This window comes from Silene latifolia, chromosome 3 (genome assembly GCF_048544455.1).
Source record: "Silene latifolia isolate original U9 population chromosome 3, ASM4854445v1, whole genome shotgun sequence".
NCBI classification, from domain to species: Eukaryota; Viridiplantae; Streptophyta; class Magnoliopsida; order Caryophyllales; family Caryophyllaceae; genus Silene; species Silene latifolia.
The window spans coordinates 14,015,872-14,042,107 of record NC_133528.1 but is presented as its reverse complement, the minus strand read 5'-3'; the positions used below and the strand labels follow the sequence as shown (position 1 = coordinate 14,042,107).

The 26,236-nt window shown below is 39.5% G+C and overlaps 1 non-coding gene across 1 annotated transcript; it reads left to right on the top strand.

The window, feature by feature from the left end:
- Positions 1-13,827: 13,827 nt before the first annotated feature.
- On the top strand, positions 13,828-13,934 carry LOC141650885 (small nucleolar RNA R71). Its single transcript, XR_012546895.1, has one exon. It is a non-coding gene; the product is annotated as a small nucleolar RNA R71 (small nucleolar RNA).
- The last annotated feature ends 12,302 nt before the right edge of the window (positions 13,935-26,236 follow it).

The window sequence follows — 26,236 nt, the reverse complement described above, 5'->3', positions numbered from 1 at the left end:
CCAAAATTACGAGATTGTAGAAAGTTTACCCATCACCCAAGGATCCCAAATATCAAATTTCGTCGCAAATGGGCAATCCTAAGGCTATTTTCGAAGCAATTTACGGTTTAGCTGTAAAACCGTCTCAAAATTTCACTCAAAGGCTCAAAACTTGATGAAAAGTTGAAACAAATACATGGTTATGTTCCCAACATCACCTACTATCCATTTCTAACATCAATTTGACAAGGCAAATCCATTTGGGGGAAAAGCCCCAAATTTTCGATCAAAAGGGTTGAAAACCCTAAATTTCGCGGCTCAAAATTCAACAAATGTAGAAGATTAATGCAAGATTAAGACACATACCTCAATTAGTCATGTTTAAAGCAAGCTTTTGAATCAAAACTTGGCGGAAATGGTGAAGATTTGAGAGAGAAATGAGTGATTTATGTTTCGAATGCAAATGACACAATGCCTCTGATTTTCGCGTTTTTACGCAGAAAAGCCAAATTGGGGAATAGACGCAGCAGGCGCTGCGCCTCTTCCAAGGGACGCAGCTCTTGCTGCGCCTCTTCCTTTTGTTCCCTCCATACGGATTTTCAAAAATTCGTTATAAGTTCGTTATTTGTGGGCCCATCTTTGGTGCGCCTCTTCCCCGATGCTATTTTACTCTTTTGGTCCGTTCGACGATTTTCTTTCGTTCCGGCTCGCATTTCCAAGCCAGCAGCAGACTGTTTATTCCTTCCAAGGCTCATTTTGCTTGTCGCAACGAGCATTTACTTATTTACAAAAATTCGACACACATTCATTATGTCTCAAGCGAGAGTAAGCGGATATACTTTCCCTCTCATGACAAGAAGAATAATCCCCCATGATGTCTCCAGCGAGAGTAAGCAGACGTACTGTCTCTCTCAAGACGTGAGGATTAAACATTTACCCACACAGTTTTCCCTCCAGCAGTTCCCAGCCGTGTCCTGCTACTTGCAATATTTTCCCAAAGATTATCCAAACAATTTCCTCTCAGCAGTTCCCAGCCGTGTCCTGCTAAGATTGGAGCTGTGGTCAAACGCTCCTTTAATGTTTGGAACGCCGTCTCACAACTTTCATCCCAGCGAAACCTGTTCTCTTTCCTCATCAAAGTTGTCATAGGTCTAGCAATCTTGGAAAATCTTTCACGAACCGTCGATAATACCCTGCTAAACCCAAGAAACTCCTGATCTCAGCTACATTCTTTGGTGCCTCCCACTTGGTAACTTCTTCAATCTTCGCAGGATCCACAGCTACCCCTTTCTTTGAAATCACATGCCCCAGAAAAGCAACTTCCTCTAACCAGAACTCACACTTGGACAACTTTGCATACAACTGATGTTCCCTCAAGGTCTGTAACACAACACTCATATGCTCATCATGCTCCTCCTTAGTCTTAGAAAAGACTAAGATATCATCTATGAAAACCACCACAAACTTATCCAAGAACTGACTGAAGACCCTATTCATCAAATCTATAAACACAGCTGGTGCATTAGATAACCCAAACGGCATCACCACATACTCATAATAGCCGTACCTCGACGTGAAAGTCCGTCTTTGGTATGTCCTCCTCTCTAATCTTCACCTGATGGTAACCCGACCTCAAATCAATCTTAGAAAAGATTGCTGCACCACTCAACTAGTCAAACAGATCATCTATCCTTGGCAAAGGATACTTATTCTTCACCGTCACTCTGTTAAGCTCCCTGTAGTTTATGCACCACCTCAGGCTCCCATCTTTCTTTTTCACAAACAGAACTGGTGCTCCCCACGGTGATACACTAGGTCTAATGTATCCCCTCTAAATCAAATCATCCAACTGCTTCCTTAGCTCCTCCAACTCCTTAGGACCCATCCGGTACGGTGCCTTAGAGATTGGCCCCGTCCCCGGTTTCAGCTCAACACTGAAATCTATCTCCCTCTTCGGTGGCAACCCCGGAATCTCCTCTGGAAACACATCTGGAAACTCCCCCACCACTGGTATCTGCTCAACTGTCGGATCTTCCACTGTATGGTCCCTCACATGGCACAATATCAACGGGCACCCCTTCCTCAGATAGGACTTCAAAGTCACTGCTGCAATCAACTTAACTTTGGGTTTGACAACAAACCCACGATAAGACACATTAATCCCCTTAGGACTTTGTAGAGAGACTCTCTTTTGATGACAATCTATCTTAGCCTTGTACTTTCCCAACCAATCCATCCCGACTATCATCTCAAATACATGTAGAGGAAACTCTAGCAAATCTACAGGTAGATCAACTTGCCCAACTATCATGGATACACCCCTATACAACCTCCCATAAGATACAGACTCACCCGAAGGTATAAAAACTTCCTCTCTTACAGACTCGAACTCACTCAAACCCAACCTTTTTACATGACTCGATGATACAAACGACTGTGACGCTCCTGAATAAAACAAAACAAAGGTATAAACACCATTAACAAGAAATGTACCAGTGATAACATGAGCATCGTCCTCAGCTGCTTTCTTCTCCATCATAAACAGCTTTCCACTGGTCTTCTGCCCACCTCCCTGGACTACTAGCTGAGGTAGTCGGCTTAGCACCCAACCCCTGGTTGTTGTTGGTGTTCGTAGCTGGCCTCTGATAAGAATTACCGCCATTACGGTTACCCCCACCGTTGTTGTTCTGACCTCCCCTGCTGTTCCATGACCCAGCCGGTCTGTTACTCGCATAACTCTGTGCAGGACCCTGTGAAAAGCTCCCCTGTAACGGCCTCTGGAAACCCCCACTCACCGCACTGGTGCACTCATGTCTCTTGTGGCCCACACCGCCACAGTTATAGCAGGTCATGCCCCAACTACTGCTACCACTTCCCTGGCCACGCCCATTGGTCTGACTCACTTGGAGCTTAATTTTCGGTTACTGGTCGTTAGGGGCACCTAGACCAAAACAATATATATAACTTCACAAACAACTCTACTATTAGTAAAGAGGCAAGTAAAGGTCGGATCCCAAGGGACGGGTATTGATGTAGGATTTTCGATTGCAAGTAGCGGTGTCTAGGGGTGTCACGAGTTGGGTTGAGATAAGAAGATCACTAAACTAAATAGCAATAAAAGTAAACAAGCAAGATGATTAAAATGAGATGTAAACAATTGATTAAAAGCACTAGGGTGTCATGGGGTCATAGGGGATTCATGGGAATTGATCATACAAACATATTCTCAAATTATAAGCAAGCAATTATTGTTTTGATGGATCGAGTTGGTTTATATCTTACAATCCTAGGAAGGTTTGGGTCCCGGAGCCGAATCAATTAGATTGTACAACACCTACAAGTCGACTTAATCCACCCCACTCAACTATGTGCATGGTCTAATGAGACTCAAGTTGGTTTATGTCTTACAAGTCTCATTGAAAAGGTAAGTGATGGGTAAAAAATGCAAGGATTCATAGGCTCGCATTTCATCAAACATAAAATGTGCATAAGTTGAGATCACAACAAGCAAGCAAATAAATTATGAAAATATATTAAATTAAGCATGAATCATCCCCCATGATGGTTTCCCCTAATTACCCATTAACCCTAGTTAAGGAAACTACTCACTCATTATCAAGTTTAACATGTTAACAAGGTTGTCAATCATATTAACAAAGCAAAACAGGATGAATAAATGAAGATGATTAACAATAATTGAAAAGGGATTAAGAGAATTATACCTACTAATGATTCCAAAATAAAGCAAAGAATAATAGAAGTACTTGATGAATGATTGGAAGGTTGTAAATCTCTCAATAATAACCCAAATAATCTTCAATTACCCAAAATAAAAGATGAACAAAAGAGAAATTAAGGAAATGAGATTTGTATTAATATTTGATTAGAAGTTGATTACAAGATTAAAGAGAGATTAGAATGATATAAACTACACTAAAGATTGATAAGAAGAACATGATTATCTAATTAGACTAATGGGGTATTTATAGTGGGGATTAGGTGCACAATTTAGGGTTTACTAAGGGCTTAAATGACGATTAAGTCCTTGAGGAATCGCTCCTCTCAGAAAAAGATGCGGGTCTCCTTTTTGCCGGTCTTTCTAAAATATGCGCATCTTCATGGAGGGAGAAGAAAATGTTGGGGCCTGTAACACAATCCGAGCGTCCAAGGTATCGGGACGAGCGGATTGCTGGGTGGCTGGACGAGCGGATTGGGGACTTGGACGAGCGGATTCTGGCAGTCTTGGACGGGCGTCTGGGAAGCTTGGACGAGCGTCCTGGGAAGCTTCTGGACGGGCGTCCTGCCTTGGACGAGCGGATCTCGTCTCAGCCTTTCTTTTCTTCTTTTCTTCTTCTCTTCTCCCAACAATTCTCCGGGATTTTGTTGGGGATGCAAGGATCTTCTTCATCATTGCCCATCTACTACAATATGTACAAAGGCCTTCTAGTCTTGTCTTCTCTTTGATGCTTGGTCATTAGATTTGATCAATTTATCTCTATTTTGCCATGAAAATGCAAGGTTTGCACTCCTTTCCTACCAAGGGAACAAAACCTCAAAGAATATGCAAAACAAAGGACTAAAGATAGTAAATGACCCAAATATGCACTAAAAAGCATGGGAACGAGGCTAATTTGGGGACTAAACATGCTCAAATAATGGTCACATCAAATATCCACAAACCGAACCTTTGCTCGTCCCAAGTAAAGAGGTGACAAAAATTAGGACCGTTATTTAAACTAACTTACTAACAAAGCCGATATGAGACAATTAGCGGGTCTCACTCCGCCCCTTCAACTAACAACAAGACAACCAAGAGGTAGGATGCCTTCTTGCAAGGCAAGGTGGGTCTTGCCAAAATGGCGACACATCTAAACATTAAAGCACACAAAATCAAGTAATGGATGCATCTACAAAAGAATAGCCACTTTCCTCATCTAAGTAGCGAAAATTATCTAAAGGGGAAGCAATTCAGGGGTACACACTCCTTCATAGATATGGTTTCTTCAAACTACTAAGCCTAGAAGGATACCAATTAATCACCTCCAAGTTGTGTCAAGCTAGGGTACCTTTGTCCTCAATCGTTAAATGCTTTCGTCAAGAGTAGACACCCTATGGTGTTAGAAACACTGAAGGATCGTGGAATTCCCCTTCTTGCCTAGACAAGAAGAAGGGTCGTCCCCTCTCTATGTAGATACCTCATTTCTGCACCTCCCGCAAACCACCCGGTGATGATTGGGCCGCATGTTTGATACGCGGAACGATTTGTGACAATTCGTAAGATTATCGTCAAGTGATTGCTCAAATATTAATGTCGACCTCTTAGTTGTCATCTACGTCCCGATACGGTCGTTTTGGCAGTAATTAGAGTACATTTGGAGTCCGGGTCTAAAACCGTCTCCATTTTCTGATAACTGTTAAATCCCGAGTCGGAATGTTCTGGAATGTTCCGGATATTTCTATTCCATATTTCACAAATTTTATCTTTTGGCAAATAATATCCCGTAATATTCATATAAGATATTAAGGAAATCGAATTATTTCCGTCCTACCATAACTCAAACGCGGAAATCTTTCTTCAGCAGGAGGAAACCTCCTCGGAATAGACGCAAAGCAGGTGTCTTTGCGCCTCTTCCAAGAGACGCATGGGCTGCTGCGCCTCTTCCCAGCCCCCTTTTCTGCGTGTTTCTCGTATCTTTTTCATATCTTTCCGAGATTCACTTCCAAAGAGTCTCCGAAACCCTAATTCCTTCACGTGATTAGTATAAATAGGAGCTTTCGTTCCTCATATTTCTCACGCGAGTGTCCGCCCTTCTCTTCTCCCTTTGCATTCTAGACTTTGTTCTTACTTATTGGCGCCTACGTGCTTGAACTTTCGACCACGTAAGCTCGGATCTTTTCGGGTACCAGCCTCTTCGTTGCATGACCGACCAATTTGACCAACTACACTTAATCAACTTAATTAATCAATCGTTCTCCTCTTACGAGGGCACTCTCTTTGCATTCGCGTCGAGCATCACTAATCGATATCTTAGTTCTTCTCGTTTCGTCAACATGTAAGTCTGAGGGTGTATAATCCTTATTTATTTATTGTATTTTACTTTTCGTATCATCAATTGTAAGATTTACGTCGAAAATACCGTTAAAACCGATTTCTAAAACCCTTTGTTAAAACCTGTTTTTGCGGATTTCCAGTAGATAACCGTCGAGAAAGGACGCAGCAACTGTTGCGCCTCTTCGAAGGAGCGCAGTTCCTGCTGCGCCTCTTCGTGAGGCTGCTGCAGTTCCTGCTTCCTTTCTTCTTCGTTTGTTCTCTGTAATTCGTATTCAAAATCTTTCTTTTGCTTGTTCGCTTGTTAGTTCTTCGTCTTAATGTCATAATAATTCCACATGTATATCATAATCGTCATCATTCATCATCAAATCCGACTTAAATCCCAATTAATCCAATATTTGCGGGTTTTCGTCATTAAATTCAATTCCGGGTTGTAGAGATTCAATTTGTTCATATTGGGTTTCTGGAATTCGTCTTTGATATAGCTTTCATCTGTCTTTTCCCATGTTCATCGCATATTCGTCATATATCATCATGTTTAGACTAGTTAATTGATTTCAATAGAGGACTCATTAATATTTTTCACTTCTATCATTATTTCATCATGTAATTAATCCGTTTGCATCCGTCTCATTCATATTTTACTGCTTTTATGACCTATTCATATGTTAAACAACCTGTTAATCACTTTCATCCGAGTAAATAATTAAATTAATCATTAAAATTACCAATCGACATTAACGACTTGCAAATACGGCTTCACGACGGGCGAGCCAAGGGAACAGACGCAGCGTCTGCGCGCTATTCTGGGACGCACGCGGCTCTCTTGCTTTATTCTGGCTGAGTTCTGTCCCTGAACTCCGTTTCTGCCTTGACCTAGTTTAATTAGTTTACGTATTAATCAACTATTAACCGTATTACCACCTTCTGTTTTGTTCGTTAATTCTTTTTTTTGTTCTTTTTCTCAAATTATCCGTTTTAAAGGTATTTTCGACATAAATCGCCTAATCCAATGTAATTAATGTAATTTTCATTATTGTATTTCTTTTATTGTATTTCTTTTATTGCTTGTATGTTTTCACATGTAATTGAGCATTAAATTCCACTTCGACCCAATTGATTGTTAAACTATGTGTCAACCGACTTAGTTAAATCTTCACATGCTAGGATTAAAATTTGGATGTTGCATTGCATGCATATAGCCGTAGATATATCAAGTACGAATAACTTCCCTAATCATTAGTAGAGGCCGCTATCGAGGCGGGCGGGATTAGGTGTTCGATCAAAAGAGCTTCCTAATACGTACCCTCACCCCTTACTCCAGATCTCCGTGAGCACCCGTGTTCATTGGCATCCACGAGAGTCATTCTAGACATAGAATGCTAAGGGTAACGATTGCTTAGTGTTCATGTCTCTACTTTGTGTCTTGGCATGGCACGAGGTATTCGAACGGTTCCAATTTCCCATAAAAATTGGTGGCGACTCCATACAAAATGCAAACGCTTGTTTCGTTCTCACCAAGCGCCCCCGTGGGCGGCCCGCTGTCCACACTCTACCATGCACAACAGTGGATACGATGGATAAAGGGATCGATAGAATTTGAGTTTCATGTTGGGAGTTTGCTTTGTTGTTGTTTTTCCCCCCCAATTTCTTGTGGCATATAACATTTGAGAACACTTTCTTTTTGCCATTTCTTTTTTATTTTTGGCATTTCAATACTTGACAACTTTTTAACTTTTCTTTGCATTTTCTTTTGAACATTTTCAAAGCCACCCCATATGTAGTGAGGGTGCCTTATATTTGAAGCATAGGAGTTTTCATTTTTGTTACTCCTTTTTTCTTTTGATGCATTTTGCAAACTTTTTCTTTTCTTTTCTTTTCATTTCTTGAACTCAAATTTTGAACAATTTTTGTGCCCATTCCCTTTGATGTCAAAAATATGGTAGAACATGGATGATGGATGCATGGTTTCAAGGGTCACCTTAGAATAAACGGTAGCCAAGGAGTTATCACACCACAAGGTACTCTTGACTAGGCCTTAAACCATGGGTCAAAGGATACTAATATGACACATCCTAGGGTGTTTTACAAGTATTCTAACAAGCAAAGTCTTAGAAGAAAAAGCATCTACTAGGGCCTATATACACTTGTCAAGCTTCCCAAGTAGACGGTTTCACAAAATTTTTCTAACATGCAAACTACATGCCATGATGCAACTAATATTTATACATCCTAATGCATATGCTTCTATCAACTAGTATGTCAAATAATCTAAATGCAATCCTAAATTCTCATTGTTTATACCGCATTAATCAAAATAAAGCCACATAGTCATTAACATAAAGAGGAAAAAGGAGATTGGAAAGATCATACCATGCGGTCTTCAATATCCTCATCTCTCGGATGTGGCGTAGTCAATCAATGTGAAAAAGGATGAACAAACACAATATATACAAAAATATATACAAGACTACACTACAAAGGAAATGAACTTGTTTTTGGTTTTTCAATTTTTCAATTTATTTTGGTTTTTTTCGAAATTTTTGATTTTTTGGGATTTTTGAATAAAAGTGAAGTTAGAATTTCCCATCCCCACACTAGTATGGGCATTGTCCTCAATAGCCAATACGATAGGAAATTATGCAAGTATGATGCATGATTTCTATGCTAAATGCAAATTATACTAAGCTACACTACATGATGCATGTGTTTTTGTTATGGCGGAGAGCGTAATTTGAATTAGCTCCCAATGCATATGCATGGACTTCCCCAAACCAAAATAGACATTATTTCTAATGTCTTGAATTTTGGGGTAGTTCATGCACATGGAATGCAATGCATGATACTACAATTTGTCATTTTGGATTTTTCAAATTGGGAACAATAAAAATGAGCACCTTAATGAAGCCAAGGTGTTAATCCTCCATGTTGCTAGGACTCTCAAAACTATGATCAAGATAAAATAAAGAAAATAAGAGAGGTAGACAAACCGTAAGAGAGGTGAAAGAATGTAGGAACCTCCAAGGTTTGCTAATCCTCCATCATATCATCATTAACATCATCTTCCTCCATAGATGTGGAATCATCTCCACTCCCACTTTCACTTCCTTGCTCTTCCTCACTTTCTTCTTCCTCTTCGTGAGCTTCTTCCTCTTGAACACCTTCTTGAACCTCTTCTTCTTCACCTTCTTCATCAACACCCTCATCATCAACATTCTCTTCTCCACCCGGTCTTCCACCACTATAGGTGCTAGGAAAGAAAACTCCCATATCCGCCCAACTAGGCAAAGGACATGATGGATCAAGAAGTCCTTGCCTAGCTAGATGTAGGAGGGGCGGATATTGGGCCTTGTAGGCATACACTCTATCATTGTAAGCTTGTTTGTGAATTTCCCTCTTGAGTAGAGTTATGTAATCTTTTCCTACCTCGACATCCTTGGGTTTGAACTCGTGATACTCAAATGGGTAGGGTGGGGTAATAATGGAGGAGGAGGGCTCGTCAATCTCGCCTCTTTCTTGTTTAATAATATACTCGGTCTCCTCGGAGAGTGGAAGAAGGTAGTTCGGTCGGTGAACATTCAATAGGCAAATCTTTGAAGGCAAGGTGAAGGTTCTAGCTTCATTGGTTAACCACCCATATTTGGTGTCAAGAGAATTATGCTTGACCCACTTAAACTTGTGAATCATGGTGTCCATATCAATGAGATGGCCTCCTTTAACCGCCACATAAGTGTTGTCTTTGTTGAAATTTGGGTTAAAGTGCTTGGCCAAATGGGTAACTAGTCCTCCATTTACAATAAAAGTGGTGCCCTCTTTACCACAATCGACATTAAGCCATCTTTCAACCAAAAGTCTTAGAGCATTATATGGCTTGGTAAATTCCCTTCCTATGTTCAAGGCCGACTCAAGAAGAATACAATCGAGTTTGGTAAGATGATTAGTGCCATTTCTTGCTATCAAAGTATTCCCAATGACCTTGTGCCACACTCTAATGCCCGGATGGTGGACTAATAGAGCACGACAATCATGAAAACGCACAAATTTCTTTCCGGAAATTGCCTCCCAAAGAGGAGCGGGGTCATATTTATCGGGGATCTTTGCATAATACGGGGTATCGCTAAGGCCTAATATCTTGCCCAAAACATCATAAGTGATGCGTCTATCAACATTTGCAAGACGAAACTCGATGTGGGTTCTAGTCTCCACCCTTGTGACTTTCAAGGAACTCAAAAATTCCAATGTGAGGGAGGGGTATGTCAATTCTTTCATGGTAAACAATTTACCCAATCCCATAGACTCAAAGAAGGTTTTGGTTTGTTCAAGAACACCCAACTTTCTCAAAGCATCTTCACAAATAAATTTTGTAGGCATAATGGTCTTCTTAACAAAGTGAATGAATTTCTCCCTATGAGAGTCGGAAGTGAAAATTACCTCCGAATAATTGGATAATTGCTCAATGACCGGAGTTGTTGATGTTGTAGCTTCCATAGGGGGACCTCGTTGAACCTCCAACCTTGCCTCATGGACTACCAATGCCTTTGACAATTGTTTTTCTTGAAGAGCTAGTTGCCTTTTTGAAAGTGTCTTCTTTTGGGGTGCCTTGTTACCTCCTTTAGTTCTTGCCATTCTCCTTTTTTTTTGAATACACCAAGGAAAGATTGAAATCTTCAATTTCTAAGGATTCCCAAATCGATTTAAGATGAAAGAATGTTGTTTTGTATCTTAAAAATCGACTCAAAAGTTGAAGATTTTGGTGTTTGAATCAATTGTTGTTGCAAAAGGAGTGATTAATTTTTGTTGTGAGGAAGTTTTGATTTGATTTTGTTGAATTTGGCTGAGGAATTTTTGTTTTTGGTGATGGAGAGGATGAGGGTTTTGGGGGTTTTGTGTTATGGGTAGTGTTTGAATGTAGAAGAAATGAAAATGAATGAGGGAATAGGGTTTAAGAGACCCGTTAATTTTGAAACAGCAGGGGAAGACGAGCGGCAGGGGGATCGGGACGCTCGGATTCTTCGCAAATAGGCTTCAGGAAAGGACGCCACAGGACGAGCGTCTTTCTGCGGAGACGAGCGGATTCTCCAATGTGAGACGAGCGTCTTTCTGGACGGATGTTCGGATTCTGTTCCACGAGAAATTCTTAAAATGTTGCAGCAAAAAGACGAGCGGATTTTCCCAAAGACGAGCGTCCAGAGCCAGACGAGCGGCTTCTCTGCTGAGACGCTCGGATTTCATTATAGACCAGATTTTTGGAATTTGCAGCTCTGCCAGACGAGCGGATTTCGCCTTAGATGCCCGGATTCCCTGAAGACGAGCAGATTACCCTTTGAGCTGCTCGGATTCTTCCTTGACCACACGGATTCAGGTCCATCCGTGGGTACTGCATAACCCGTGTCATTTTCATTCTTCAATTTCCGTGTTCTTCATTATAGGGGCACTACAAAGGCATGAATAGCCTAGGCAATTGTTATCCCCACACTAAGTTAAAGCACTACACATCAATAAAATCATAAGTCCCTCCCTCACTTCTCTCAAAAATGATGAATATCTTGATCAAGGCACAAAAATATAAATCTCAAAAATGCAATGTAAAAATTAAAATGCAAGTTAGGGAGTTAGAATATTTACAAATGGTGGTTTGGAGAGGACTCCACCAAACTCTCATCCTTAGTGAGATGTCATGGGGGAATGTCCAAGGTGTTGTTGATGTTACTCAACACCTTGAAGAAGTAGTCGAAAGCTTGCTCATTATCATGATAAAGATCTTGAATAGACCTTTGCACTTGTTGCTCTTCATGATGGTCTTGATCCATAGCATTACCAATATAGGGATTGAAAATCCCTTGGAACTCATCGTCCCAAAGACCGCAAACCTCGTCTACTTGGTCACTAAAAAGTTTTTGAGTTGATAGAGACAACTCTCCTTCTTTCTTGTTTTGGCCAATGAGGTCATCCTCTTCACTTGTCTTGGGTGATCTTTTCAAGCTCTCTTTGTTGCTATTCCCTTGCTCATTGAATAGAGCATCATCAACTTTTTTTTCCATTGGAATTCCGACTTCTTCCTATCATCCTTCCGGCTATAGTGATCAACCATAAAGCATGGTTCATGCAAACGGGGAGCTCTCATGGTCTTATCAAGATTGAAAGTTATGGTTTCATCTCCTACCTCTAGAGTAAGCTCTCCATGCTTCACATCTATCACCGCCCCTGCAGTGTGCAAGAAAGGTCTTCCTAGGATGATCGGAATATTGGAGTCTTCTTCCATGTCAACGATAACAAAGTCCACCGGGATGAAAAATTTCCCAACTCTCACGGGAACATCTTCCCATATGCCTAACGGTGTTTTCGTCGTTCTATCGGCCATTTAGAGTGTGATGTTGGTACATTTAAGCTCTCCCATCCCTAGTCTTTTACTAACCAAATACGGCATAACACTCACGGTTGCTCCTAGATCACACAAAGCCTTGTTGATCGTGGTGTCGCCCATGGTACACGGTATTGAGAAGCTTCCCGGATCTTTAAGTTTCGGAGGTGAACTCCCTTGAACGATTGCACTACTCACCTTAGTGAAGGCGATAGTCTCAAGCTTCCGGATCGACTTCTTTTTCGTAAGGATGTCCTTCATGTACTTTGCATAGGCCGGCACGTGATTGATTAATTCCGTTAAAGGAATCGAGACTTCCAAGTTCTTGACAATTTCCATGAATTTCCCAAGTTGGTCATCAAACTTGGGCTTAGCTTGACGACTTGAAAAAGGAAGTCGAATCACAATGGGCTCCTTCTCCTTGGCCTTTTCTTCACTTTTCTTTGAAACTTCTTCTTGAATGAGGGGTTATTTTTCCTTGGAGTTTTGCACAACTCCTTCTTTGTCACTAGCTTCCACAACTTCATCCTCAACTTGCTTCTTTGGTGCTTCATATCTTGTACCACTCCTCAAGTGGATGGCACTAACTGTTTCATGTCTCGGGGGATTACCTTGAGGTGGTAATTGCCCCTTTTGCCTTTGTGAGCTTGAAGATGCTAGTTGAGTCAATTGGGTTTCCAACATTTTGGTGTGGGCTAGGATATTGTTGATGGTGATTTCCTTTGCTTGGCTATCCTTTTGCATTTGACTGAAAAATTCTTGTTGATTCTTTTGCATTTGGAGGACCGCTTTTTGAACATCAAAACCTTGGTCATTTTGTTGATTGTATGGAGTTTGATTTTGGTAACCTTGGTTTTGGTTGAAAAAGGGTCTTTGATTTTGGTTTCTCATGGGTGGTGGGGTGTATGTTGAAGGATTTTGAACATTTTGGCTTTTATATGAGAGATTTGGATGAAACTTGGTGTTTTCATTGTAAAAATTTGAATAAGGGGTACCATTCTTGTATGCTTGAAAAGCATTCACTTGCTCACTAGTGCCCCGACATTCACTTTGGGCATGTCCCAAGGTTCCACAATTCTCACATATCCCACTTGGGATTGATGAAGATGCCACCATGGCATTGACAAGTTGCTTTGGAGATTTTGAGGCTTCTTCAAGTTTAGCCATAGCCTTTTCGAATTTCAAGTTGATAGTATCAATGTGAGCACTAAGTTGAGCTCCCAATTGAGTAATAGAGTCCACTTCATGCTTTCCTCCTCTAGTAGCCTTGCGAGGCCTACTATATTGTGAATTATGGACCGCCATTTCCTCAATTTTGTTCCAAGTTTGATTATCGTCAACTTCCGTGAACATACCATTTGATCCAATGTTGAGAATGTTTCTTGAGTCTTCATAAAGACCGTTCCAAAATTGTTGAACCAAGAACCACTCGCTAAGTCCATGATGAGGACATGAGCGACAAGTTCCTTTAAATCGCTCCCAAGCTTCATACAAAGATTCTTCGTCCCTTTGCTTAAAACCCGTAATTTGAGCTCTTAACATGTTAGTCTTTTCCAGAGGGTAGAATTTTTTGTAGAAAGCTAGAGCCAACTTCTTCCAAGAGTCAATTCCAAGAGTAGCCTTATCGAGGCTCTTCAACCATTGTTTTACGGTACCAATTAGAGAAAAAGGGAATAAGACCCATCGAATTTGGTCTTGAGTTACACCGGTTTGTGAAATTGCATCACAATAGTCACAAAAAGTCTCCATGTGAGAGTGAGGGTCTTCACTAGGCATCCCCCCAAATTGGCTTCTTTCGACTAATTGGATAAATGCGGATTTAGCAATGAAATTTCCGGTTAAGTGTTGTGGTGTGGGAGTTCCATTGGCTAGTTTCTCCTCGGTTGGTACGGAATGTGATGAAAATTTAGGCATTGTGGGTTGACTTTGTGGTTGATTTGGTGAATGATTTTGTGTTGGGTTCTCCTCACCTTCTCTTGCAAAAGGGTTGATGAACTCAAGAGAATGAATATCTAAAACCTCGCCAATTCCTCTCAAAGTGTTTCTAGCAAGCCTTCTATTGGTTGTCAAAGTCCTTTCAATTTCGTGATCAATGGGTAACAAGTTACCTTGTGATCTTCTAGATATGCAAAATATCAAACAACTCGAAAACAATTAGAACAAACCTTGAGGAGTTTTACTTCCCCAAGGCAAAGAAAGACACAACTAATAACAATCTAAGAAAATCAAATCAAGTTAACACCGTCCCCGGCAACGGCGCCATTTTTGGTCGGACTCACTTGGAGCTTAATTTTCGGTTACTTGTCGTTAGGAGCACCTAGACCAAAACAATATTTATAACTTCACAAACAACTCTACTATTAGTAAAGAGGCAAGTAAAGGTCGGATCCCAAGGGACGGGTATTGATGTAGGATTTTCGATTGCAAGTAGCGGTGTCTAGGGGTGTCACGATTTGGGTTGAGATAAGAAGATCACTAAACTAAATAGCAATAAAAGTAAACAAGCAAGATGATTAAAATGAGATGTAAACAATTGATTAAAAGCACTAGGGTGTCATGGGGTCATAGGGGATTCATGGGAATTGATCATACAAACATATTCTCAAATTATAAGCAAGCAATTATTGTTGTGATGGATCGAGTTGGTTTATATCTTACAATCCTAGGAAGGTTTGGGTCCCGGAGCCGAATCGATTAGATTGTACAACACCTACAAGTCGACTTAATCCACCCCACTCAACTATATGCATGGTCTAATGAGACTCGAGTTGGTTTATGTCTTACAAGTCTCATTGAAAAGCTAAGTGATGGGTAAAAAATGCAAGGATTCATAGGCTCGCATTTCATCAAACATAACATGGGCATAAGTTGAGATCACAACAAGCAAGCAAATAAATTATGAAAACATATTAAATTAAGCATGAATTGTTGGTTTCCCCTAATTACCCATTAACCCTAGTTAAGGAAACTACTCACTCATTATCAAGTTTAACATGTTAACAAGTTTGTCAATCATATTAACAAAGCAAAACATGATGAATAAATGAAGATGATTAACAATAATTAAAAAGGGATTAAGAGAATTATACCTACTAATCATTCCAAAATAAAGCAAAGAATAATAGAAGTACTTGATGAATGATTGGAAGGTTGTCAATCTCCCAATAATAACCCAAATAATCTTCAATTACCCAAAATAAAAGATGAACAAAAGAGAAATTAAGGAAATGAGATTTGTATTAATATTTGATTAGAAGTTGATTACAAGATTAAAGAGAGATTAGAATGATATAAACTATACTAAAGATTGATAAGAAGAACATGATTATCTAATTAGACTAATGGGGTATTTATAGTGGGGATTAGGTGCACAATTTAGGGTTTACTAAGGGCTTAAATGACGATTAAGTCCTTGAGGAATCGCTCCTCTCAGAAAAAGATGCGGGTCTCCTTTTTGCCGGTCTTTCTAAAATATGCGCATCTTCATGGAGGGAGAAGAAAACGTTGGGGTCTGTAACACAATCCGAGCGTCCAAGGTATCGGGACGAGCGGATTGCTGGGTGGCTGGACGAGCGGATTGGGGACTTGGACGAGCGGATTCTGGCAGTCTTGGACGGGCGTCTGGGAAGCTTGGGCGAGCGTCATGGGAAGCTTCTGGACGGGCGTCTTGCCTTGTTGGACGAGCGGATCTCGTCTCAACCTTTCTTTTATTCTTTTCTTCTTCTCTTCTCCCAACAATCCTCCGGGATTTTGTCGAGGATGCAAGGATCTTCTTCATCATTGCCCATCTACTACAATATGTACAAAGGCCTTCTAGTCTTATCTTCTGTTTGATGCTTGGTCATTAGATTTGAACAATTTAGCTCTATTTTGCCATGAAAATGCAAGGTTTGCACTCCTTTTCTACCAAGGGAACAAAACCTCAAAGAATATGCAAAACAAAGGACTAAAGATAGTAAATGACCCAAATATGCACTAAAAAGCATGGGAACGAGGCTAATTCGGGGACTAAACATGCTCAAATAATGGTCACATCACCCATATGAAGCCTGATGCCTGTTGTTGTAAGCACCAAAAATAAAATTTATAATTCCTAACTACAACTATAGATAGCGGCAGCAGGGTCGAACCACAGAGAGGCGAATGTAATAATTAGCTGTCTGATTTTAGTCGTAAAGGAAACAGTGTGTGGGGGTTTTGATTTGATTTGGTCTATAGCTAAAGGCAATTAAACTAAAGAAATGTATAAAATCAAATATAAAAGGGGTACTAGGATGGTCGGTTCACTGTAGTTTCGGCGGCAACATACTAAGTATATCTGAAATAAACACATGAGGCGGGAAAACAAGAGGTCCTCTCGGTCCACTCTTAACAAGTAGAGTCTTTCGATCTCGCTACGGGTCCCTAATATCACTAGTACTGACTTTCGTCCTGAAAAGTGACTAAAAACCTAAACTTTACCTATCTTTCGATCCCAGCATAGTTTAGTCATTTTAATTGGTAGTCTAACAACTTTCCTTATCTTTCGATCTAATGGGTCAGTCAAATACTAAGCATTCAACTAGTCGCGTGCACTCGATTCGTCAAACATAACAATTAAAATCAATTAAAACGAAATACAACTCACGCGGCCAGTCGATCGACCAGGGAACCCAGTCGATCGACCGGCATGCGATTTCAGATCATGTTAATTTTAATGCCGCCTAACCTACAGATTCCCTACACCCTAGCACGAATAATTTAGCTACTCATGATATTGATAAAAACAACAACAATATTAACGAAATAAACTACTGAATTCATGCTTAAGTTAATTGAACAAAAGACTAGTATAAAACAATAAATTGGTTTCGGGAGACTATTCTAGCAATTCTAGCTACGAACGAAATAAGCGATAAAAATGAATATAAGAGCAGAACAGTACCGTGAAGAGGATTTGTAAAGGAAAGGATCCAAAAACCGAATGCAAAACAGAAACTTTATTAATCAAAGAACGATAATCTCAAGAACCCTAATTGTTTTATGATCTAAAACTGATAAAAACTGAATGTCTATTGCTTAATGTCAGGTTACGTTATATAGGAATATAACGTAACAACTTATTCCTAAACCTAACATACATTGGGCTTTCTTATTCTCGATTTATTCACGTCATATTAGCGGCTTGGTCGATCGACCACTGGGACCGGTCGATCGACTGAGGTATGCTGAACAGGAGTTCCTGCAAGTCGGGCTCTGGTCGATCAACCATAGGGTCCAGTCGATCGACTAGAGTAGCTGATAATCCGCTTTTAATTCTTCATAAAGTTGCCTTTTGGGCCTTGAAATGCGCACCAAGCTCGTTCCTTGAGTAGATACTTCACGTCAAATGCAATGCAAGGTACTCGGGGACGGATTTAGCTTGATTTCCGCTGGATTCTTCACATTTCTGCAATAATGTACAAAAATACGAAAGTAGACGGAAATAGGGAGAATAGTAGCCTAAACTACATAAATGAGCTCTGAAATGCGTGTAAAATAAGGTGTAAAACATCATATAAATGACACGCATCAAACTTCCCCAAACTAAACCCTTGCTTGTCCCCAAGCAAGAACTAGACTCGATCCTAAAACCTAATGGAACGAGTTCAATCTCAGAGCGAAATGCAACCTGAATAGCCTAAAACAATTTAATGCACAACTAACAATCAATTAGCATATGAATCATGCAAACGAGTTATGGAGTCGTTAAAAATTTCTGAACCGTCAACTATAAAGACTTATCGAATCGGACTCTCACGGGTCGCTTAAATCACACAATTAAGCATAGGTGAATAAATGTAAAAGATAGAAAGAAGTAATATTGTAATGACTCTCACCTAACTACGACCTATAAGAACATGCCTACAATTTAATATGAAAATGATCTCTACAACCGTACATATGCATTCCAACCAAACAAATGACCATGACACATGCCGAGGTAAATATGGATATGTGAGGTAATGGGTAAGAAGAGGCAAAGATAATTATGGGAGTGTGGAGGTACAGGTGATCAAGCTAGTACCTAAACAAAGCCATATGACAACATCCAACTTCTTGCTCATAATCAACAATAAAACCCGGTGCTAATTAGAAGCATAAATCTCGCAATCTCCATAATAATTAATCAATCAACTCCCCATAAGATATAGATGCAACATGGGAGCAAAAATCGCCATTAAATAAGGACTTTGAATTATGCGAATTGATTTCCTTTTTCTCTTTCCTTTCGGGCTTCAGTCGATCGACCAATGAGGCCAGTCGATCGACTGCCCTCTACAGTATAGCACGCATCTTTTTCTTTCTTTAGAATCATTTTTTCTTCTCTTTTTTTTTTATTTCTTTCTTTCCTTCTTTTCATCTTCCCAACAACATCTCAAACATGAGCATATGCCACCAAAAATGTAGTAACAATCCCAAAAACTAAACTACTAGCTTGACAAGGGCAGGCTAATTGTAGGATGTAGTAACGGGACAAAAAGGCTATTTTTGGCAGTGTGGAGCTTATGGGCAAAAAGAACAAAGGGTGACCTCTTCCACATGTGTCAACAAACCACAAACCGAATGCATACAGGTATTAAGCAGATTAAGTTCATATTTATGCAAATTGATATAACATGTCTCATAAGGAGTAACTACTCACATTCCTAAATAAACTGGTCATAGATGTCACCAGTTATAAGGCTCTAAATCTCAGAAATATAAGTAGTTTGCCAAAAATTTAAGTCAAGTCTCAAGTTCAGCAAGAGATGTAACGAAAACTCGTAGACTATGCATATATGATTCTACTAATAACATGTCAATTAGCAAGGCTTAGGCAAAAACAGTTGAAAATGCAATGTCATCATTGAAATACTACCGTTCCGACTCAACCTATATGCTAAAATAAACGTGCAATTTATTTGAATTTTTTTGAAATTTTTCAATTTTTTTGGATTTTGTATATATATAGGAAATTAAACAACAATGCAAACTGAAATGTAAACGTGAATGCAAGCAAATGAAATGCAACGCAAAAACCCTTCCCCAAACCAAATCGCACAATGTCCCCATTGTGCAAAATCATGTAATGAAACAAAAAGGAAAATGGGAATTTGCGATAAATTAACGAAATAAGACATAAAGTAAGACTCGGAAACTCACAAGACTTTAAGCGCAGCAAAAGGAAACCTCCCCAAACCAGCGTGAGCTAGGAGGTTTCAGTAGCCAGCAGTGCTACTAATAAGTACCTGAAAAGACCAACAAAAGATACCGCACGTAAAACGAGAAAACAATTATGAAACGCAAAATTATGTGCAAAATAAGAAAAACAGAAGAAATCAGAAATTAAGCGGAGAATAAAGTGAAGGTTATACTTCCTTGACTCCGCAAATCGACCAAACACAGCAGGGGAATGATCGAGAACAGGTACAGCAGCTCTGGGCGGTCGATCGACCATATCACCCAGTCGATCGACCAAGTTGAACAGCAACAGGAGCTTCTGGAATTCGCAGCCCAGTCGATCGACCATAGGAGGCAGTCGATCGACTGGAAAACCTGCTGTAACTTTCTGATTTCTTCAATTAGCTCAATAACTTGAACTAATATGGTCTTAAGAACCTGCAATACACATAATAACGCGCCCAAAATTGCGCAAAACCCAAATGTAAAGTCTAAAGGTCTTAAAAATCCCAAACAAACTTAAAAGAGCGAAGTCTCGCGCACACAAAAGCGAAAAATAAAAGGTCCAACAAAAAGCAATAAAAAGAATGTTTGTAAGAGCATTCGATCAACTAATAGTTTATCAAGAACGGCCACGGAATGGCCCACTTGCTTGGCTTCTAGCTACAAGAAGTAGCCTCCACAGTGCTCATCTCTTCAGCTGCACTCTTCTCAACTCCAACATCCGCAGAACTCAACGGATCAACAGTTTCAACATCTTCCCAAGCAATGACCTCATCTGACTCCTCAGAATCCAAATCGGACTCCCTTACTTTGACTAGCTCATCATCAAGCTCCTCATCAGTGCCATAGCTAAGACATCCTAAGCCGCCTCTTGAGACGATTGGCTCCTTCACAGCTGGAGCAATTTGCGGCTCTTCCTTCCCCAAACCAGCTCCTGCAATATCTAAAACAGACGAATCTTCCTCCAATTTTCTCCCAATCTGGGGCGGAGGTGTTACAACAGGAATAAGAATAGAGACAGGCATATCAGGAAGCACAAAATAGGATTTCTTTTCAGAAACCGTATTATAAGTGATTGGCCATATGGGGTCTTTCTTCTTAGCTGTTTGGGCAAAGACAATGGAGTGCTTCCCTACTTTGAAGGTCAAAGTCCCTGAACCAACATCTATAACAGCACCAGCAGTGTGCAGAAATGGTCTACCCAATATGATAGGAATATGGGCATCCTCGGGCATATCTAGTACAACGAAGTCAACAGGGAAGAAAAACTTTCCTATTTGCACATGAATATCCTCTAAGACTCCTATTTGCTGGACCGCAGATCGGTCAGCCATCTGTACTGTCATGTTGGTAACTGCAAACCTAGTCAATTTCAATTTCCTAGCAAGACTCAAGGGCATTACACTTATACTGGCTCCTAGGTCACATAATGTCTTCTCAATTGAGAAGGTACCAATGTTGCATGGAACGGAAAAGCTACCTGGGTCAGCTAACTTATGTGGTGCAGTATGGGTCAAATAAGAGCATGACTCCTCAGTTAGTGCGACAATATGCACGGTTTCAAGTGACTTCTTCTTAGATAAAAGTTGCTTCATAAATTTCATGTAAGCAGGCACTTGATTAACTAACTCAAGAAAAGGAACTTGCACATTTAAGCTACGGATAACATTTGCAAACTTATTAAATGATACATGTTCCTTCGTCGGCACTAATCTCTCCGGATAAGGGGCTGTAAGAAGCAACTTAGCCCTCTCCTCTAAATCTCTCATGCCGGCGTCGGTGGATTTAGGCTGAAAATCCACCACCTTCTCCTTGTTAAAGCTCGACCCCTCTTCAGACCGTCTCAAAAATGATCCATTAATCGACATCGGGTCATACTTCGGAACCGGGACTGACCCATCAGCACTCGGGTCTTGCCTCAATATTGTTGGAGTAGTCGTACCCCGAAACAAGTGATCCCTCAAATTATTGGGCATTGGAAGACGAAAAGACTCACCATCGGCAGCGTTTCCGGTCGATCGACCAGGTAGTGCAGTCGATCGACTGGCTTCTACAGGACCAGAGGCTACTGTTTCTCGCGGACTAGTCGATCGACTGGGTATATCAGTCGATCGACTGATATACCTGGTAGACGCCTTCTTCTTGCCACTGTTCGTTCCAGCTTTCTTCTGACTCGGTTCCGCCTCATCTTTTTCAGTGACATCTTCGACCATGGCGGGCCCATCAAGGGTAGACCCACTCCTCAAGGTAATGGCATTTAGGGTCTCCTTTTGATCACTTTGTGTCGGTAAATGTCTCGGGGCTCGAGTTGTATTCTTGCTTGCCAATGAGCAATTTGGCTCTCCAACATCTTCATCCCGGCCTCTCTAGCTTGGGATTCTTTCAGCAACAAATTTTTCAACTCAGTAAGATCGGAACCTTGGGATTGTTGCTGCTGCGGCACATAAGGAGGTTTTTGAAACTGTTGTTGCTTATGAGGGGGCACATAGTTCTGCTGCTGCTGCTGCTGTGGAGGTGGAGTTGGATTTAGGACATTTTGGCTACTCCACCTCAAGTTTGGATGGATATTCGGCTCATATTAAGTGTTTGTCTGCCTATAATGTTGAAAGACAGCACAAGACTCAAAGGGACTAGGACAATTGTCTAAAACACGTCCCTCAGCTCCACATCTTTTACAGACGAAAGGACCGTCTGAAACAGCATTCACATGATAGATCCCTCCTTTTGAAGCTCCTCCCAACTCGTACTTATCAAATCTCGCCGTAAGAGCCTATAATGCAGCTACAGAAGGGGATTCAGCAGCTCTCCTTTGATTTCCCCTGGAATTTCCATACTCAGCTTTATGGGTAGCCAAATCTGTTGGAGCTTGTGTCCTCCACAAATTAGTGTGATAACATTTGTAAATCTCTTACAGGTTCACAAGGGTATACTTCGTATTTTTATCAGTTGATTAACGATTACCTAATAACGGTTGGCCTGCTAGAAAGTTTGACGTTATTATCATACAGATGGCGGTGATCAACTGGTCCCTAAAGGTCACACCTATAAGATGTGTTTGAGAGATGTGGTTATAGAAATATAATCACATTGATGCCTAATATGACTAAACAGTTAGTCAATGTGTTGATGAGACAATTATTTAATGAAGATTAAATAATATTAGTTGAGACGAATTAACTGTCAATTCGTAAATTGAATATAATAAGTTTCATTTAATTAAATGTATGTAATGTTAGCTTGGACGAATTAATCTGTTAATTCGTAATTAAATGTAATCGGTTATATTTAATATCAACAAGATGAATGTGTCATAGTGGTAATAGTGAGGGTACACTAACCAAGAGGTCTTGGGTTCGATCCTCACTAGATGACAATTTAACACATTTTATACATTTTTGGAATAACCGAAAATAAGGAAATTATACTCCTTATTTCGGTGATATGGGCCGAATTTAGGGAAGATAATATCTCCCTTATTCACTCCCAAATTTCGGTTTCAATAAGAGTAAAAGGGAGATCATTTTCTTAACCCTAATTCTCTTTTAACCTAATCTCTCCTCTCTCATCAAAAAAACACACAAAAAAAACCTAAATTTTTACAGAAAAATTTGGATCGATTCTAGCACAATCAAAGGGCATATCTCATATCATCTTGGGTGCAACTGATAGGAGAATATCATTGCGATATTGTTCATAGGCCGTATTTGCTAGGACCGAAGGTTATTCCTTAATCCTTTACTTTTGTTTATGTAATTTTATTTTATGACTAGTAATCATCTTCATAAAATTCGTTATAATCCTTGAATATAAAGGGATGCATACAGATAAATCTCACAAGTGGTATCAGAGCCAAGGCCACGAATTTTAATTTTGATGATTTTCATAAAATTGTATGTAAACAAGATATGGAATTTCGAAAAAAAAAAAAAGGATTTTCGGCTGAAATTTTTTTTTTTGCCGAGAGGTGTTTTTTTTTTCCGGTCTGTTTTTCGTTTTTTTTTTTTTCTTTTGTTTGATGATTTATTTCCAATTTCTTTTTTCATATCATTGTTTTAATCAGTTAAAATTATCATATGAAGAATTGGTAGATTTTGATTTAATGCAGATTAAGTTAAAATGCAAATTGAATCGTCATGTCGATGATATAAAAATTTGTTTTTGCTATAGAGTTTTAGCATATACGATCAATCATGTTTTATTAATTCATTTGCTAAATCATGTTCTAATAGCAACTGTAAACATTTTCTTCATCGAATTTTGTTCTAGGGCTTTTTGCCGCAAAAGAAAAAAATTGACGGCTTATTTTTAGGGTTTGCCGTGAGCTTAAGAAAAAAAAAATTCTGTTTTTTTTGTTGTATTTTTCCTGAAATGCCGAGCCAAAAATTAAAAAAAAAAGATTCTGTTTTTTTTTTGTTTTTCCTTTTTGCCGAGAAAAAAAAAATGGAAGGCTGTTATTTTTTTTGGCCGTGTGCTAAGATTAACAAAAAAAAAAAAAAAAAATTCTTGTTTTTTCTTTTTGCCGAGACCCAAAACGAAGAAAAAAAGGTTTTTAATTTTGTTTTGATTTTGGCCAATTAGTTATTGTGAAACGGTTCACAATTTAAAGATACCATATTATTTTAAAACAATTTAAAATTTTGATGGATTAAATTCATATTACAAGTTTAATATGAATTGAGATTGAAATTAATGTGATTAATTGAGGAATTGTCACTTAATTTAATTTTTAAATAGGTGGTTTGGATAAATTAATCAACATAATTAAGGAATTGTGTCATGTATGTTTAATTTATTTTTAGTTGATGCATTTTAATTTTGTTGAATGAATCGTTGAATGAATTTATTTACGTTTTTTTTTTTGCAATCGGTTGTAATTTGTAATACTTAGTGTGGCCTTAGTCAAATTATGTTTTCGTAATGAAGGAAACATGATTTTTTATGTAATTATGAGATCTCGAATCTCCTTTATATTTCCTTTAGTTTTGGGTTTTGAAATTAGAATGTAATAAATAGGTTTTTTATGTAAATTTATTTATTGTATTTTTCTAAGAAGACTAAAGATGGAGATTGGAGCTCACTCCCGCTACATGGATCAAGATGGAACATCAAGACAAGCTTCTCGGGTCCAAGGATGGATTCCAAACTTGTATTTATTGTTCATTTTGATAGGATAGGCCACACTAGGACTTTTATTGTTTTACGTTTTCATTCATATTGCTTTTCATTCACATGATAGTTTATGCATCATATTCCGCCTAAAACAAAACCACCTACTACTAAAATGCATGAAAATTGACTCATATAGGTTGTATGTTAGTTTTCATGGACATACAGATGTCACAGACTTATTAAGCCATCACCTTAGTTTATTCATTCTCGCATGCTAAATATTAGTTCACTTAAAATGAATTAAAAAGTTGATGGGATCTTCCTCTAAAACGGAAATTGAGATTAGTCTTTATAAGGGCAAACAACTATGAATCCCTTCTTCGTCGGTAGGCATAATATGACCCCTTCTACGTTGGGTAAGTAGTTGTGTTGACTTAGTTTACCTCAACATCATAGTCCGAAGAGTTTCTCGTGATTATGATGGACTAACGATAGAATTTACCGAAATTTATCGACCAAGAATTCTAACGGTAGAATTAGCTAAAAGGTTAGCTTATCAATTTACAGATAATTGAGTCTTGGGATCATTTATATAATTCTTGAGGGAGGTCAATTGTATAAATGTTTTGAGTCTTCGCGTTATGACAGTAGTTCATTAGACTTAAAAATATAAACGACGCACATGCTTATTATTTTTATTCTTCTTCTCGCAGTGTAGAACACGTATATTTTGATAATACTGTTACAACTAAATGGGTGGAAATAACGCAATCCCAATGCCTAGTGCTACACTTGATCGCGCGTCCTGGCTTAAAATTTTTATGGACCAGATGAATCAGTTCACACGTCTGAAAAACGACGGGTCCAACTTTGCGGACTGGGAGGCGGCACTACGGAATGCTGCCATTGCTGACGGTAAGCTCAAGTACTTAACTGAGCCAATATCGGTCAACCCAGGCCCCAATGCAGGAGTCAACGAGTCACTCGCTTATAGTGACTTCGTTATGGAAGCGGGTGCGATAAAGAACGTACTCATATTTGCAATGGAAACCAATTTGCAGAGACGCTTCATTGCCCAAGGTGCAAACAAGATTTTCACCACGCTCACTAACGAGTTCTCCAAAGCACCGAGAATCGTTACATATGAGCATACATGTCGCTTCTTTGATGCGAAACTCTAGAAGGGCCAACCGGTTAGCCCACACATTCTTCACATGATTGAGAATGTCGAGAAGCTGGAGGCACTGAATTGTAAAATCAGTGAGAGCATTGTCATTGATCGAATGCTTCATTCTCTTCATGATGGATTTGCCCTTTTCAGGGCAAACTACTACATGAATGACTTGAAAAAGAGTCCTCATGAGCTACACTCCCTTCTCGTACAGACCGAGAAGGATATGAAATTGACTGGGAGCATGAAGCAGGATGTTCTCATGATTTCAAACAAGGGTAAAGGTAAGGGCAAGGCTCATGGCGACCTAGCTGTAGGTAAACCAAAGTTTAAAAAGCCAGGAAACGATAAAAGTGCGCCTGGTGAGACTAGTGGCTCA